The 19,288-nt window shown below is 34.4% G+C and overlaps 1 pseudogene; it reads left to right on the forward strand.

The window, feature by feature from the left end:
• Positions 1-18,175, forward strand: part of LOC149139640 (nibrin homolog) — a 48,614-nt pseudogene extending 30,439 nt beyond the window's left edge.
• Positions 18,176-19,288: the final 1,113 nt, after the last annotated feature.

Below are 19,288 nucleotides of genomic sequence, written 5' to 3' on the forward strand. Positions count from 1 at the left end.
TGAGCTAACTAATTACAACTCAAATACAACTCATCCTTATCTCCTTAATTAAGGGATAATCTCCTTAATTTAAGGGATAACTGTTGCATGACTTCACAAAGACTTTTAGCTTGAATTTCTCCAACTAATTAATCCAGGATGAATTAATTAATTAATGATTTTTCAAGTAGCTGGTGAGACTAAATTTGAATTTTAATTCTCAATTTTAATTGAAGGACAAATTGAAATTAGAATATTCTGAATGCTATATTTAGCATTTCTATAGTAGGTGGTAATATCAATATCATTTTAAATGTTTTATGTAAACTCTACATTGAGTAGCAAAAGAATAGCACTACTCCTTTGAAAAAAATAAAAAATAAAAAAACAAATAAAATTTTTATTATTATCAATTATTTTATTTCATTTTTAAAAGATGTAAAATTATGTATTTTATTTATGGATGACATTAAAAGAATTTTTTTTAATATTTACGTTGGATATTGAAAAAATAATTTATTATTAACTTTTTTAGTTTTTAACCTAAATATTGTTTTATTATTTTGATATAAGATTAGAAGAATAAGGTCTAATATTATTTAATTTAAATTATAAAAAAAATTATACTTTATTTATTATTTAATTTAAAATAGATTCTATAAATTCTATTGAAGTTTGAAAAAATTAAATATTAAACTTAATATTTTGAAAATTAAAAATCTATTTTTAAATTTTATAAATTTAAATTCTTATTTTTTTATTGATTCATATAGATGAAGTGACTAATTTTATGAGGTTATACAACCAAGTATCATCATAATACACATACCAATGTCAATATTTATGACCAATTTTCAATCAAATCTAGTGAGTGGTGAATATTTTATTTCACATGTTATTATTAAAATGTCATTTACAACTTGTATTGATTTGACATGCTATCATTAAACTATTTTATAGATGAAATGAATTAGTTTATATTTTTTTTTGTCAAAATGTATTTTTTACAAATCAATATGAAAGATATATGTAACTTTTATATTCACATAAAGTCTACATATAATATTAAAAGAAATTAATAACAATAGAATATTTTAATATTTATTAAATGTAAATTATTTTAATATCTATCTTAAATAAAATATTCTAAAATCAACTTTATCTAAATAATGAAAAGAAGGTAATTGAAAACAACTATTTTTTATTTAAATTTCTTTTAAAATTATTTTTATATCTTAATATTATGGAGATATATCATTTTTTAAATATATAATATAGAATTGTAACATGACATTTAAAAAATTGTTTCAATGTTAATCATAAATTTTATATATTATATATATTAATTATTGGGGTGTTGTTTCATATGTGTGAGGTGTAATTTTTATCATGTTCAACAAGGAGCTAGTTGTGTTTACATATATGTATAGACTCACATTCTAAGAATTAATGGAAATCTGTTTTAACTTTGAGACTACTTTAGTAGTTTTACTAACACATTTGTGGAATTAACTTTTGATCTTTGTGAAGGAAAAATCATTAAAAAAATGCTAAATTTATACAAAATAATTCTAAAAAATATTAAATTTACACAAAATTACTTGACTTATATGTATTTATATGATGGTTAAACGTATATGTATTTATTTATAAATAAATATTATTAAGAGAATTCTTCGGCTAAAAGCACATGATAGAAACATAATATCCCCTCTACCTTTAGACCCATTAACACCATTCTTAAGGATCCTATCAACCCTAAGGACATGAAAGGGGTCTATATTATTCCTTGTTCCTGTGAGACCCCCTATATTGGTAAAACTGGGTGCTCCATTAATCAAAGAATCAGTGAGCACGCAATTGATCTTAAGCACGAGTCTTCCGCACTAGCTAAGCATGCGGAGAAGACCAAGCATCATTTTTGTATTGAGGAGGCCAATGTCATTGCTAGAATTTCGCAGTTCCACCACTGTAAATTTAGGGTGGGTGCTCCATTAATCAAAGAATCAGTGAGCACGTAATTGATCTTAAGCACGGGTCTTCCGCACTAGCTAAGCATGCGGAGAAGACCAAGCATCATTTTTTTATTGAGGAGGCCAATGTCATTGCTAGAATTTCGCAGTTCCACCACTGTAAATTTAGGGAAGCCATTGAGATCGAAAGGAGGCAAAGCAACCTCAAGAGAGATGACCACTGGAAGATCAGCAGATGCTGGATCCTGGTCCTCACCTCCTAGTCGTTTCCTCCGCCTCCCTCTTTTAGTAGCTGGTTCTAGAATTTTTCCCTTGTTATCCTTTATCCTTCCTTCTTTAGCCTTCTTCCTTGTTTGATTTAATCATTTTCTTTCCTTCAGGGTTAAATTATATGGTTTAAGATATTTAAATAACTAATTTATATTCTAATGGATTTATGTTAATTAGTTACTTATCCCTTAAATTAATTCTAAAACTATAATAGATTCATCTCATTTACTAATTCCGTAAATCTAGTAACTAATGTTCCTAGTGGATTACTAAGATATTAATATCCTATCCATTGGTAGGAAGATACCACTATTATTTTACTTTTAACACTAATAGTAATAATAATTATAGTAGGGTTCTAGTATAAGATCATATTAATAATATCCTTAAATTTATTTAAAATAAGGTTAACACAATTAACTTCATTAGATTAATAATATATTAATTGTTATTAGCTATTATTAAATCAATTATTGTCCCTAAATACATTATTTCTAGCACGTGAATTACATAAGGTAAGTAATAGTATAAGTAACTATTTATCTAATAATTCAACTTAATTAATATAAGAAAAATAATTTCTTTAAATCATGGTTTATTAATTAAACAATTAAATAATTTTTTTGAAAGCAATTCAATTAAAATATTATATATTAATTCTTATTATATAATACTTAAATCAGTATATATTAAAATAAATATACCTTTTATGTAAACTTACTTTTAATTTAATAATAGTATAAGTAACTATTAATTTAATAATAACCAACTTAATTTATAATTTGGTTTTGCTCCCTTTTCCCTGTGTCTCATCCAACTAGCCCTTTCTTTGTCTAATATAGCCGTTAATTATTCAATTTAAACGTTGCCTAGTCAAAAATTATCTGACCATTTAACATGCATTCTAGATCTGATTCTTCATCTTGTCGTGACGATGAAGCACACTGGCTAATTCAAAACCTGTAGACAAATATTCTATCATGTGATTTAAGCCGAAGAATTCTCTTAATCTTGACATGGATCACAGAAGCCTCAATTCAACTAATAAATATTATTTTTATGATGGTTAAACATATATGTATTTATTTAAAAATGAACATATGTATGTAAACATATTTTTATTTTTTGTAATTAATTAAGTAATTAAAGGTTAATATTTTTTATTTTTGAATTTTATATACAATAATGTTTTAATTTTATAATTAGTTAATTTTTTATATTAAGATTAAAAAATAATTTCACAATTTTTTTTTTTTTAAACAATATTAAAATTTACGGTATATATCAGAATTTAATTTTAAAAAATAATATATCTAAAATACTTTTACAATCAAAATCAATGGAATTATATAATTATTAATCATATAAAAAATTATTATTACAGATCACACAATCTCTTTTTTGATATTCTTCAAAAAAACATTTTTAATATAATAAAAATCGATTGTATTATGAAGTACTCAATCACATATTAAGTTGGTTGATCAAATTCACTTGTTGATATTTCCAATGGAATAAAAAAATATCTTTTATGTTATTTTGATTACAATTTCTAGACAAAATTGATTGAGAAATGTACCTCTAAAAGACCAAAACATCCAATAAATCAACTAAACTTCGTCTATTTATTTATTATTATATATATCCCATATACACTCATATTAAATAATAATTTGAAAATATTTATTGTTATACCAACTTCTAAACTTTTAAGCTCATAAAAAATTTGAATGATTTATAATTAGATTTATTAAAAAAAATCAAATATATAAATATTTTTATAAAGAAAATCAAACCATTCTTTTACCTTTGAAAAAATTCCATTAATCAAATTTAATCTTATTAACATCATTATGTGTGAATTATGGCTGAATAAGACAACTCTTAAATTACAAGTAACCAACAAAATACAAACAATTTTAATGTGTCATCCATACACATCCAATATCTTTATGAAATTAATAAATAAAAAATTAATAATATTATTAGTTTTTTGAAATATGATAACATTAGTTTTAGTTTTGAAACCGTTATTAAACAGCAACCGTGCACATTTATCTTATTAAATTAAAAGCATATCACTCCTACGTCTATATCTACTATATGGCCAATTTTAAAGCCCATTCGAGGCACTCGCTATGTTTATTTATCTTATTAGATTAAAAACATATCAATACTACATCTACTATATAGCAAAAATTAAAGCCCATTCCAGGCAATCGCTACCTTTGAACGTCATTGGTCTCCATCCTTTTTACCAACTCAGAGGGTTGGAATAATGAGGCGGAGATATCATCCCCACAGCCCCTAGGCAATCCTATCATTTGCTTGGACATGGACGCCTTTTGCCATCTTTATAGAGATAGTGTAACGGTAACACATCTGCATGGAAATTTCGTTCCATCTTCACGGAACATTCACATTTAAAAGTTGATTCAGTCACATCAGCACATTTAAAAGGCGGAGGTTGTTTGGAAAAGTAAGAGACTAAATATCAGATACTACATCTAGTATATAGAAAAAATAAAAGCCCATTCCAGGCAATCGCTATCACTGAACGTCATTAGTCTCTTTATCAACTCAGAGGGTTGGAAAAATGAGGTGGAGATATCATCCGCGCGCCTTCTAGGCAATCTTATCATGAGCTTAGACATGGACGCCTTTTGTCATCTTTATAGAGATAGTCTAACGGTACCACACATGTGCATTGAAATTTCGTTCCATCTTCACAGAGCATTCACATTTAAAAGTTAATTCAGTCACATCAGCGCATCGAAAAGGCGTAGGTTTTTCGGAAGAGTAAATGACGACAAATCACAGAGTGCAGACCACACTATTGATCTCAATCCTTTCAGTATCTCGCAGTGTAAGAGCCGCACATTTTCATTCAAATTGCTTCCATTTTCATCGAACATTCAAAGTTTGGAAAAGTAAAAGATCCATATGGAAAACCATAGTGCAGCTCATAGTTACCAAATTCGGGCGACTTGGCCCAAAAAAATCCTAATATTCGTGGGTTCTGCTAATTCGTGAAGTTCAATACGGTACGGGTTTAGCTTCCTCTCGCTATCGCTATCGCTCAGTTTCGTCAATCTTGGAAAGAATGATTTAGCGGCCAACTAAGGGGTTAGGTTAAGGATCAGGTAGGAAGGAGGAATCTTTCCTTAGGTTAAGGATCAGGTACGAAGGAGGAATCTTTCCTTATGAACAATATTGCTCTTCTTTTTTTAAGGGTGTCTCGCACAAAAATAAAGCCATTTATCCGGTGAAAAGCAGAAATTTCTATATTACAGTACCGAAAGTAAATTTTGTATTTAAAAATATCTAAAATATATCCGAAATTTCTATATTACAGAATTTGAAATAGAGTAAATTTTATATTAAAAAAAAAATAAACAATGACGGTTATCGAATTTAAATAAAGGATTTTTCTACAATTTATAATAAAAAATTATTTTATTAATATTATTCACTATTATTGTTGAATAAATTTGGTTTTGTTAGAGATCAGTTAAATGAAGTTGAAGTTTTAAATTTGTTTAGAAAATCTCATAATTCTAGCTTCAAATCCGTGTATAATTATCTAAATTTTGAATTTAATATTTTCATATTTCATTGTATTTAGAACTTCATTTATTAGTTGATCATTTTCATTAATGAGGATGTTTTTTACATTTTCAAAAGTTATATGGATTTGTTGGAGAGAGACATAAATTTACTAGTATGTAGAGATCACTTAAACTTATTTTTAATATTTAGTGTTCTATTTTTTATATAGAATTTAGTTTTGAGTTTCCATTTGTAGAAATTTTGAATAATATGACACATATTCAACAGAGATTATCCCGATCATACAATTTAAGCGGAACATGTATAATACATAATCTCCTCTACGTTGATCATCAAATTACAGAAGCAGAAACATCCACAGGCACACATAGAAGCATCAATCAAACTCATAAACACAGTATGTATCCCGGGGAAAGCATCTCGCTAAAAACCCCACACTATCTGTATATTATATTGATTGAATCATGTAACAATACAAAGCATAATACTTCTCACAAGTATCTCCACCTGTTACACACAATACATCTCAGATTTGATCTCCAAATCTATCCCACTGCTTGCCTGCCTCCACTGCTCAATACCTGCTCAAGAACTGATGAGAATAGCTTCCCAAACTCGATTTTACACTGCAAAATAGTCACCCACACTATGTTGGACGTGAGCAACAGCTATAATATCATGAAGATACGTGAGCAAACTCATTGGCATACTCAATCCTTTGATTGTGCAAATCATCATGCACAACTATAGTCACAACTGATAGCAATCTGATCCTCTAACACCTGTCCCTGCTGAACTGAACATGCAACTGAGTTAACTGATGTATTCTATAGTTGCATTATGAGTTAATAACTTGTGAATTAATTAATAACTAATTCACCCAACTCATCTTTAGTCTATTGATCAGTTAGACTAAATACAACCAGTTTAACAAAGCTAAACTGAACACAACTCCATCAACTGTACCTCCAGTCCACTAAACTCAACTCACTTGAGTTCTAACTGAAGTCATGCATGCAACAACTCAACTGACTCATAAGAAAAACGAATTTCCTTCTGACAGCTGCATGTGCCACTTCCGTAGCTCAAACTGAAGTGCTCCAAGAGAATAAGATTAAGTTTATAGTCCACATATTATTGTGAGATAATAATATTTGACTTTTCTATTTTTGACTTTGATCACTCACACTGTGATCACTCACACTGTAATCACTCACACTGTGATCACTCACACTTTCATAAAAAATAGAAGTCCATCTATTTTTCCCAACTTGATCAATCATCCATAGACATGATCCATATGTCTAAAAATAGACATAGTCTAAAAATAGACTTGCGCCAAAAATAGCCTGCGGGCCCACTTAGTGAAGGCGACTCTTTTCACTAAGCTCCATCATCTTGTTGCACTCTCAACAAGCATTTCTTGTTGCACACTTTTCAACACTCCCTCTCAACAAGAAAGGCTTCCTCTCAAACCCGATCCTGTAACTCTGGAATGTTCTCCATGCAACACATTTGGCCGGTCCACTTGCTCTGTCATCAAAGTCTCTGACTGCTATTGCCTCTGTCAACTGAAACTCTGCATCTCCGTGCTCTTCAGTATCTGACTGCTCTAGCCTCTGTCACTTTGATCTCTGACTGCATCCGTGCTGCTGCTGGTTCTATCTCCCAGCATTGCATCCGCACTGCACCTCCCAACTGACCTCCCTGTTGGGATAGAAACACCCTCTGATGCTGAAGCTCTACATGCTGCTGACAAGTGCTCCCTCTCTGACATCTGCGCTACTGCAACATCTCCATGCATCTCGCACCATTGCACACCTCTCTGTGCCACCTAGCACTGTGCAAAACACTTGTGCCTCTCGCATTGCTACAGCCTGCTAACTATGCGCTGTCATGGGATTCCCTGCACTGTCGCTCTCTCTGCCGCTCCATCCACATCTGTCTCTACCCAATCAGTCAGTTCCTGCTACTACACATCGGGGCTCCCGTAGCAAGCTCTCATCCAAGAGGTTGGGTACCTCAAGGATCTTGCCCCTCCTCCTTGGGACAATCAAACCACATCACCCCACCTCCTACCTGGAGGTATGGATGCATGCGATCCCTCAACCCACCTGGCTTGAAGTTTCCCCCTACTGGAGGTCTCTGGATGAGTAGATGTCTCTACTCGATCTCCTCTCAGCTTCCCTTGTTGTGGCTGCTCCACAACCTCCTGAAGCTGCTGCACCAATCGTGGCTCCTCCACAATCGTCTGAGACTTCTTCTGGCTCTGCATGTTGAGAGGTAATATACGCTCCCTCTCAACCACCAAGTCTCCATCAGTTGCCTCGCTGCTCAAGGCTTTGCATGCATCTTGAACCTCAAGAGCATACAGGTTCCTGACCCATGAACCAATCTCATGACAACGAAAGCATCTCACCTTCGACTTGTCAACCTTATTCCCATGATTGGAAGAACAAGATTCGAAAAGAGAAACCTTCTCCTTCCCCTTCTTCGCCTTACTCGCTAAGGCACAGTTCTCCTCATCATGCATAGATGAAGAACTGTCTCTGGTGCGCCGTCTAATCTCCTCCTGCATCAAATCCGACCATGGTCGTTCCAAATTTGGCAGTTTCTCCCTTCCATTCACCGAGTCCTGGTAGCTATGCCAACTCTTAGGAAGGTCAAGGAGTGCTAGACTCACCATCCTCATCCGACAATCACCCCCACACTTCCCAACTCATCCCGGCATTGGGTGAACTTCATGAGATACTGGGGCATACTGTCTCCATTCTCACACTGAATGTTTCTGAGTTTATCTCTTGCTTTGGAATTAAATTCGAATTCCACCAGCACAAAACTCAATTGCTTCCGATCTAGAATTCGTGAGAACAAAGTATTTCTTGTACAGAGATCGACTGTATGGGCATTCACCGGATATCTCACCTTCCAAAAGAAGGATGAATCCAGAGGCTACCTGGCCCGATTACAGACTCTGCGTGAAGAAATAAAATGTAAACACTTCCTGAATAATAGATCCAATGATCAATCCTCGCTTGATATCCTGTAAAAATCTCTTCTACAAATCAAGCTGCTCCGATACCATGTAGAAATTTTTTCTACAAATCATCTAGCTCCGATACCATGTAGAAATTTTGAATAATATGACACATATTCAACAGAGATTATCCCGATCATACAATTTAAGCGGAACATGTATAATACATAATCTCCTCTACGTTGATCATCAAATTACAGAAGCAGAAACATCCACAGGCACACATAGAAGCATCAATCAAACTCATAAACACAGTATGTATCCCGGGGAAAGCATCTCGCTAAAAACCCCACACTATCTGTATATTATATTGATTGAATCATGTAACAATACAAAGCATAATACTTCTCACAAGTATCTCCACCTGTTACACACAATACAGCTCAGATTTGATCTCCAAATCTATCCCACTGCTTGCCTGCCTCCACTGCTCAATACATGCTCAAGAACTGATGAGAATAGCTTCCCAAACTCGATTTTACACTGCAAAATAGTCACCCACACTATGTTGGACGTGAGCAACAGCTATAATATCATGAAGATACGTGAGCAAACTCATTGGCATACTCAATCCTTTGATTGTGCAAATCATCATGCACAGCTATAGTCACAACTGATAGCAATCTGATCCTCTAACACCTGTCCCTGCTGAACTGAACATGCACTGACATGAAACTGAGTTAACTGATGTATTCTATAGTTGCATTATGAGTTAATAACTTGTGAATTAATTAATAACTAATTCACCCAACTCATCTTTAGTCTATTGATGAGTTAGACTAAATACAATCAGTTTAACAAAGCTAAATTGAACACAACTCCATCAACTGTACCTCCAGTCCACTAAACTCAACTCACTTGAGTTCTAACTGAAGTCATGCATGCAACAACTCAACTGACTCATAAGAAAAACGAATTTCCTTCTGACAGCTGCATGTGCCACTTCCGTAGCTCAAACTGAAGTGCTCCAAGAGAATAAGATTAAGTTTATAGTCCACATATTATTGTGAGATAATAATATTTGACTTTTCTATTTTTGACTTTGATCACTCACACTGTGATCACTCACACTGTAATCACTCACACTGTGATCACTCACACTTTCATCAAAAATAGAAGTCCATCTATTTTTCCCAACTTGATCAATCATCCATAGACATGATCCATATGTCTAAAAATAGACATAGTCTAAAAATAGACTTGCGCCAAAAATAGCCTGCGGGCCCACTTAGTGAAGGCGACTCTTTTCACTAAGCTCCATCATCTTGTTGCACTCTCAACAAGCATTTCTTGTTGCACACTTTTCAAGACCATTCCTAAATTTTACTTTACATGTTTTAGTTTGTCCCTCATTTGTTTTTGAAAATCTTAAATAAGAGGGGTTGTAACATCTTAGACAAGAGAGGTCATTGTTAGAGATAAGTAAACATGACTATTTTTGCGAGAAAAGATTCTAATAACTCCTCTTTAAAGATTTGAATATAATTATTGTTTCTTTCCATTTTTAAAATTAAAAAAAAAAAAAATATCTCTATGATGTATACTCTGGAATTTTTTCAGCATCTTATCCAACTCGACTTCCAATTTGGTAACTATGGTGCAGCCGACTGGTCTTGGTCGTTGACAACACTTATATATTATATAGACTAGTTTTAAATGGGAGTTACAAGTATATGGTTTTGTGTTGGAGATGAGCTGATTGGTCTTCGTCATTGACAACACTTATATATTATATAGACAAGTTTTAAATGGGAGTTATAATTATATGGTTTTGTTTTGGAGAATGTAATTTTAACCACATGTTATGTGTTATAATTATTTATTTAAATATCACACAACTTCTATCCAAGTGTTAGAGTCAGCCCACTTCAATTGAGTTGTAGTTATAATTCTATTTAAATAATCTTGCAAATTGAAAAAAGCATCTTTGCTCCAGGTTTAACTACTGCTCCACATTTTTCATTCTTTAACTAGTATGCTCAGTCTGCATAAGACTCCTTGAGGGAGCAACAGAAAGAAAAGGCGAAGTTGCTTAAGACTCCCAGGAAAGCCGCATTTCAATATTTCATTTTCTTTCTGTGCTCACAGAGAAACTGTTAGACTAAACAAAGCGCAGCTGAAATAATAGAAACATACACAACACAAACAAAAAACCTCACAAAACCATAACACAGAGATTTAACGTGGTTCACCCAACCAATCTGGGCTACGTCCACCAGAACAGAGGCATCGACAATCTTATTATTCAAAGGAGATTACAACAAATCTAATAATTCACACATGCTCTCAGCTCTCCCCTATTTTCTCTATTTTCTCTACACACTCCTACAATCCTTTACGGATTACATTTCTATATAGCTGGAGCATAAAACTAAATCATAAATTCCCTCACAACAAATATAGGATGCATTAACTCCTCCTCAAAAAATACTGGAGCTAATATAGAAACTAATCATATTGTTGTCACAAACATGAGATTTTCCCAAATTTAATAAAACAGAAAATCTTAACAATGTCCACCTTGACAACAATTAGCCTGATGCCTTGTTCATTTATTATTTTTATCTTCTCTGCAAGCCAAGAGAAGCGAGACACCAACGCAGCTTCTCTAACAAAACTGGTTTCGTGAACATGTCTGCATAGTTTTCCTTCATATGCACCTTTTCAAGAGAAACACCCCTTTCAGTGATAACCTGTCTTACGAAATGGTACTTGATTGGTATATGCTTTGATTTACAATGATAGGCTGGATTCTTAGCCAAGTGAATTGCACTTTGATTATCACAAAATAACTTGATGTTGTCCTGTAGCCTCCCAAACTCACCAATCAAACCTTTCAACCAAATCGCTTCTTTGCAAGCATGTGAAGCAGTGATGTATTCTACTTCAGTAGTGGATAAAGCAACAATATTCTGTAGCTTTGACATCCAGCTAATAGCTCCACCTGCAAGAGTAAAGACATACCCTGAAGTTGACCTTGTCTTATCCAAATCACCTGCAAAATCGGAATCAACATATCCACAAACAAATTCACTACTTTTATTATAATTGATAAAATAATCACTTGTGCCTCTTAAATACCGAAGCACCCATTTCACTGCTGACCAGTGTTCATTACCTGGATTTGCCATATACCTGCTGACAACCCCAACCACATGCGAAATATCTGGTCGAGTACAAACCATCGCATACATCAAACATCCTACTACATTGGCATATGGAATTCGAGACATATAATCATTTTCTTCATTTGTTTTAGGACATAAACTTGAAGAAAGCTTAAAATGGGAAGCTAAAGGGACTGACACAGGCTTCACATTGTTCATACCAAACCTCAAGAGTATTTTCTCAATATACCTCTGTTGTGATAGCCACAACTTACCATTGCTCCTGTCTCTGAAAATCTCCATGCCCAAAATTTGTCTTGCTGCTCCCAGATCTTTCATATCAAATGTCCTTGCCATCTGAGCCTTTAACCTGTTGATCTCCAATATGCTTTTGCTTGCTAAAAGCATATCGTCAACATATAACACTAAGATAATGAATATGCCATCATTTAATTGTTTAAAATAAACACAATGATCATATTCACTTCTTATATATTTCTGACTCAACATGAAAGAATCAAACTTCTTGTACCATTGCCGAGGCGACTGCTTCAGGCCATACAATGATTTCTTGAACCTGCAGAAAAATTTCTTATTGCGATGCTGAACAAACCCTTCCAGTTGTTCCATATAAATTTCCTCATCTAAGTCTCCATGTAAAAATGTAGTCTTAACATCTAGTTGCTGCAATTCTAAATTAAGCAAAGCGACTAATGCTAACACAATTCTAATTGAAACTATTTTAACAACTGGTGAAAAAATGTCATGAAAGTCAATGCCTGCTTTCTGAGAAAAACCTTTTGCAACCAGCTGCGCTTTGTACCTGTCCTCAGTATCATTCACACCCCATTTCAACTTAAAAACCCATTTACATCCCATAATTTTCCTGTCTTTCGGAAGTTCAACCAGATCCCATGTGCCATTCTTGTGTAATGCCATCATCTCATCCTTCATAGCTTCTTTCCACTTTTCACTTTTTGAACCTTCTACAGCTTCCTGATAACACAAACGTTCATCATCATTAGCGGTTAAAGCAACTGAAGTAACATAATCATCATACCTTCTAGGAGGACGTTTAATTCTCGTGGACCTCCTTAAAGATGTTTCTGGTGCTTCCACAATTGGCTGACTACCATCTGTAGGAACTTCTTCATGATTAGCATCTGAGACCTGTTCATGATTTACATCTGAACCCTATTCATGATCTGATTCTGAAACTTGTTCATGACTAGTATCTGAACTATGGTCATCATGATTATCATTAGAAGTGCTTTCAAACTGAATGTGCTGAAAATCAGATACATCATCCTGTTTCAATTTATTATCTACATCTAACTGTACAAGAGAGGATTCATTAAACTTTACATCTCTGTTGATGATGATCTTGCGGGTAGTAGGATCCCACAATCTATCCCTTTGTTCCATCACCATATCCAACAAAGATATACCTTTTTGACTTTGGATCTAATTTAGTTCGATGATGTTTAGGCACTAGAGCATATGCATCACAACCAAACACTCTGAGTTTAGGATAATCACAAGGGTGACCTTTCCATACTTCTTGAGGAATCTTGCAACCTATTACCGTGGCTGGTAATCGATTTATCACATAACAAGCTGTAGCCACCGCTTCTGTCCATAATTCCTTCTGCAAACTGGCGTTACTCAGCATACTCTTTGCTCTCTCTAAAAGAGTCCTATTCATGCGTTCAGCAACTCCATTTTGCTGAGGAGTATAAATAGTAGTCTTATGTCTCTCGATCCCTGCATCCTTGCAATAGTTTTCAAACTCCTTGGAAGTAAACTCACCACCATTGTCAGTTCTTAAACATTTTATAGTTCTACCAGTGATGTTATCTACCAATTCTCTAAACTGTTTGAAAACTGTAAACACATCAGACTTCTTCTTTAACATGTAGACCCACACTTTCCAAGAGAAATCATCAATAAACGATACAAAATATGATGAGCCACCATATGAAGTTTTAGGGGTTGGACCCCAAACATCTGAATGGATATACTCAAGTATTCCTTTACTAGTATGTTTGTCTATTTTAAACTCTTGCTTACTTTGTTTTCCAAACAGACAATGTTTACAGAAATCTAACTTTCTAGACTTTAGATTAGGAAGTAACTTGCGATCAGCCAAAATTTTTAACCCTCTTTCGCTCATATGGCCCAACCTTTGATGCCATAAGCGAATGGAACTATTGTCATGTTCAGACACTGTAGACACATGATCTCACCCTATTCTTCCTTCTAACTGAAATAGATTTCCTACCTTCTTAGCTTTCATTACTAGTAAAATACCTTTGTAAATTTTCATTACTCCACCTTGAATTACAGTTTTATATCCATTTGTGTCAAGTGCTCCTAGTGAAATTAGATTTTTCCTTAAATCTGGTACATGTCTTACATCCGTTGACATTTTGGTTGTCCCATCAAACATTGGCAGCTGTATACTCCCTATTCCCACAATATTACATGTGACATCATTACCCATGTACACGACTCCATCATTAATTGATCTATACGTCTTAAACCATTCTCTATGAATACACATGTGGTTTGATGCACCGGAATCTAACAACCAATGTTGATCATGATTTGACAAATTAACTGATAACACTTCATCACTCATACCTGAACCAGATGCCAAACCTGTATCTGTCGTGTTTTCCTCTTGTTTCGTTGTCAAAGAGTCTTCTTTGGATGCTTGTTGTCTCTTCCAACAGTCCTTCTTCAAATGTCCCGATTTGCCACAAAACGAGCACTTTACCTTACTCTTCTTCCCTTTCGATTTTGATCGTGAGTCGTTGTGCTTACCAGAGCGTCTTTCTCTCGAACGACCTCTAGCCATCATCGCTTCTGATGTAGAGGTGTCGGCATTTGACCTCTTCCTTGTCTTTTCGGACAACAAAGCTCCAACAATATCATCAAATTCAACGGTTTCTGATGTACTTAGGCTTATAGAAGTAACAAAATGATCCCATGACTCGGGCAACGAGCACAATAAAGTTATAGCTTTATCTTCTGATTCAAATTTTACTTCTATGCTTTCTAATTGCACCAGCAGAGTATTAAAGACATTCAAATGATCAGTAATAGATGTACCTTCCTTCATGCACACACTGTATAATTGTCGCTTCAGAAGAATCCTATTGGTCAAGGATTTTGTCATGTATAGCTTCTCCAGCTTTGTCCACAAACCGGCAGCAGTTTTTTCTAACACGATGTTAAACAAAACATGATCCCCCAAACACAGTCGAATACCGCTCAGAGCTCTTCCATCCAATTCATTCCATTCATCATATATCATGGGGTAAGGCTGTTTGGATCTTCCCAATAGCGCCTTCGCCACGCCTTGCTGCACAAGCAAATCGTGCATCTTCACTTTCCAGATCTCTAAGTTATTTTTGCCATTAAACTTCTTGATCTAAAAACGAGCACTTTGAGTTTTTGCCATGTTGTATCAAACAAACAATCTCCAATTCTGAATTAAAAAATGCCTCTGTCGTACCGTGTAATCACAATTTTAAAAGAAAAAACCAAAATTGCAAGTTTACCAGAGGGAAAATCTGCCAGGCGCTCCTTGACAGCGAAAAAACCGCGCCTAAAACACATCCACTGCCTGGCGCTCCGCTGACAGCCGATCAACCGCGCCAGAGCAAAATCCATTTAAGTGTCGCAAAATTGGCGCGCTTAATCCCGTCGATTCCGCGCCAATCTGAATATTGAATCTCTGGTGCGAGTATCAGACTCGGATCCGCGCCAATTGGCGCGTCTGTTCCAAAATAAACCGCACCAACCCGTTCTGCTAGAAATTGGTGTGACTGTCTCTGCTAAAACCGCGCCAATCGCTGAAACTCCACCTTCAGCCGATCTCTCATGCGCACCAGCTCCACAACCAGAGACTTGTAGATTATGGGCCCTCCACGCTCCACTGCGCCGCTCTGATACCACTTGTTAGACTAAACAAAGCGCAACTGAAATAATAGAAACATACACAACACAAACAAAAAACCTCACAAAACCATAACACAGAGATTTAACATGGTTCACCCAACCAATCTGGGCTACGTCCCCCAGAACAGAGGCATCGGCAATCTTATTATTCAAAGGAGATTACAACAAATCTAATAATTCACACATGCTCTCAGCTCTCCCCTATTTTCTCTATTTTCTCTACACACTCCTACAATCCTTTACGGATTACATTTCTATGTAACTGGAGCATAAAACAGAATCATAAATTCCCTCACAACAAATATAAAATGCACTAACTCCTCCTCAAAAAACACTGGAGCTAATATAGCAACTAATCCTATTGTTGTCACAAACATGAGATTTTTCCCAAATTTAATAAAACAGAAAATCTCAACAACAACAGCAAAAATCGATCGAGGAGGAAAAGAAACCAGTGGCTACGTAGCTAGTGAATGAAGGCCAAGAAACGAGAGCGAAAGAGACAGATTGTTTCCTTCCTCTGAGTGTAACCCACCAAAGTTTATCGCGCTGCGTTACTCACGCATCCCGTTGCATCAACAAATCACGTTCCCTATCCTCACCATTTCCCTCTGCCGTGGGCTGGCTTCACCAACGCCAACTGAGCGTTAGCAAAAAAAGAATAAAAATTAACAAAAAGAAAGGGCTTCAATAGAAGTGCACGAAATTTTGTTTGAAATTCCAACGCAAGCATGAATATTTGGAGCACGAAGTCAGCTAACATGCAAAGACAACCAAAACATGTTCCATGCTCGTCCATCTTTCATTCGACTCATATGAAACGTACGTAACCATGTCTAAAGTGAATTGAAAAGACACGTTCATAACGTGAAAACTCAATAATTTTTTTAAAGAGGGCTTCCTTCATATTAAGATGTTTTACAGAAGAGCTTATATGGATGTCGTATAAAAGAGATTATTTGAGGGCTGGGAAGTCGTATATAAAATGCAAAAAAACATATTAAAATATATATATATTCTTAAAAAAAATATGGTTTATATTTGAAAGTATTTTTTATTTAAAACAAAGGGTTACGTTTTAATTATTTTTCAAAAAGACATTTAGGAAAATATTACTTTTATAGAGAATTTGTTGACACCTCTTTTATGTAAAAGTTGAGCAACACAAAAGCCACCACAACGATATTTTTATTGGAGGCAACCACTATGTATGTAGGTCGATTTACTTGTTGAGCCACAATGAACCAATGCTCAACAAATGGGAAAAGCCAAGCGGTTGAGAAGGTCAAAGAGATGACATGGAATGTTCAAAATATTTTTCAAATATTTGGAAACCATAAAGAAAAAGAACGCCTTCGAATTGAAATGCATAAAAGAATTGTAGAAGACAACATTCTGCCCCTAATGCAGAGGCCCAGACAACGAAGGAGGCTTGGGATACCATTGAAAGGAATTTTGATGAAAATGGGAGTAATTGGGTTGAAAATGAAGAGTTTGGTAAATCCCACTGTGATCAGCCACAAGTGGATGATGATTGTAAATAATTTGTAGAAGCACCAGAGAAGGAGCACATAGTTTTTCATGAACCCCATTGTGCACAACCACAAGTGGACGAAGATTTGGTGAATCCAACAACAAAGCTTGCTGATGAAAATGACGCTGCCATTGAAGCAACCAACATTATGCTGAATCCAACAATTCAATTTGCTGATGTTAAATTTGATGAAAACTTGTTTCCTAATGATGAATGGTTGCAGATGATGCAACAAAAACATGATATGGACATGATGCTATTTGGTGAGAGAATCTCACTTGAGTCTGAAAACCAAGTGGAAGAAAACCTCTTTGAAGAAATTAAAAAAACACAGGTAGACAAGGAAGCACAAAGAGAAAAAGATCTCATTACAAAGCAAAAAGAACATAACCAATATGGTTCTGCAAATATTTTTAATCCTAACATTGATTTCCAATGTGCAGGTAAACAAGACAATTATAAAGAAGAGTTAAATTTCCTTGAAGCATGGCTTGCAACACCATGTCTTGATAAAGTCTGCATAGAAGTTGCAGAAATGAATGTTGAAGACAACATGGATGATGAAAACATTCATGATATTTTTAGGTATTGGAGTTTTGAAGAGATAAAATTTTATTCTCATCTTATGTTGCAGCAAATTAATGTTCAAAAAATTGTTGAAGATCACACTACAAATTATGCATGGACAACGTGGAACAATGGAAAAGTTGCACCAACAAATAAAGAAACTAAATATTGAAACGTGTCATGAAAAGACAAAGCTGAAGCAATTTAAAGGATACAAGATATGGAAGAAAATAAAAAGAAAAGGAAATTTGACTATGTAATTTGTTTAATTTACACTTAGACCAGCATGTACCTTTTGTTTGTGGAGAAAAGGAAATTTGACTATGTAATTTGTTTAATTTAGACTTAGACCAGCATGTACCTTTTGTTTGTGGTTGTAATCAAGGGGGAGTGTTGGATATTCTAATTCCAACCACTTGCTAGGTGTCATAATTGTCCATCCAAGTGTCACAGTCAGTTAGAGTTCAGTTCAATTCAGTTGAATTGTAGCTTAGTCTCATTGTAGTCATTTATTACTAATGGCTCTTATGAAATTATATTTAACTAATTTTGAAGAGCATCTCTGCTCCACGTTTAACCACTGCTCCACATTTTTTATCCTTTAACATTCAGTTGCTTATAGTTTTGTCAAAAGTATGTCAAGGTTTCATGAGCATGACTAGGAGCAGTGAACCCTTACCATACTTTCAACATACAGAATGTGAAAAATAGCTCGCATTAATGGCCATTTTATATAATATAAAAGTAGTCCAACGAGGCCAAAATTTTGTTTGGAAAATAGTGGAAATTTTGGCAAGATTTTGGCTAAAATCTTGCAGGAATTTTGACAAATATGGGTTACATACTTTGGGTGCCTCCGTAGTTTTTTATGGTGATGAATCTATTTCCACCATAAACAAAAATGATTTAAAAACTTCTATGATTGGATTTTAAAAAATTGCCAGATGAAAAATGACTTCCTAAGCAAAATTGTGACCTCAATAAACAACGCCTATAAGCATTGCTGTATTCAGTGTCTTACACTACAAAAGCCATATATTTTCATTGGAATTGATTCCATTTTCATCGAACACAACAATTTGAAAAAGTAGAAGGCGCGTATGAAAAATCAGACTGCAAGCCACACTGATTGGTCTTAATCCTTTCACTTTCTCACGCTGGGGAACTTGTACATAATACTTACCACGTTAGAGAAAAGAAACCTGTTCATGAAAACTTACTTCTCTTGTAGCTTATTTGCTTCCCTTGTGGATACTTTTTTTGCAAGTGATTTGGTTATTTATGA

The sequence above is a fragment of the Pinus tabuliformis genome, chromosome X, assembly GCF_031772625.1.
Source record: "Pinus tabuliformis cultivar Carrire ecotype Pingquan chromosome X, CPIR1, whole genome shotgun sequence".
In the NCBI taxonomy this organism is placed as follows: domain Eukaryota; kingdom Viridiplantae; phylum Streptophyta; class Pinopsida; order Pinales; family Pinaceae; genus Pinus; species Pinus tabuliformis.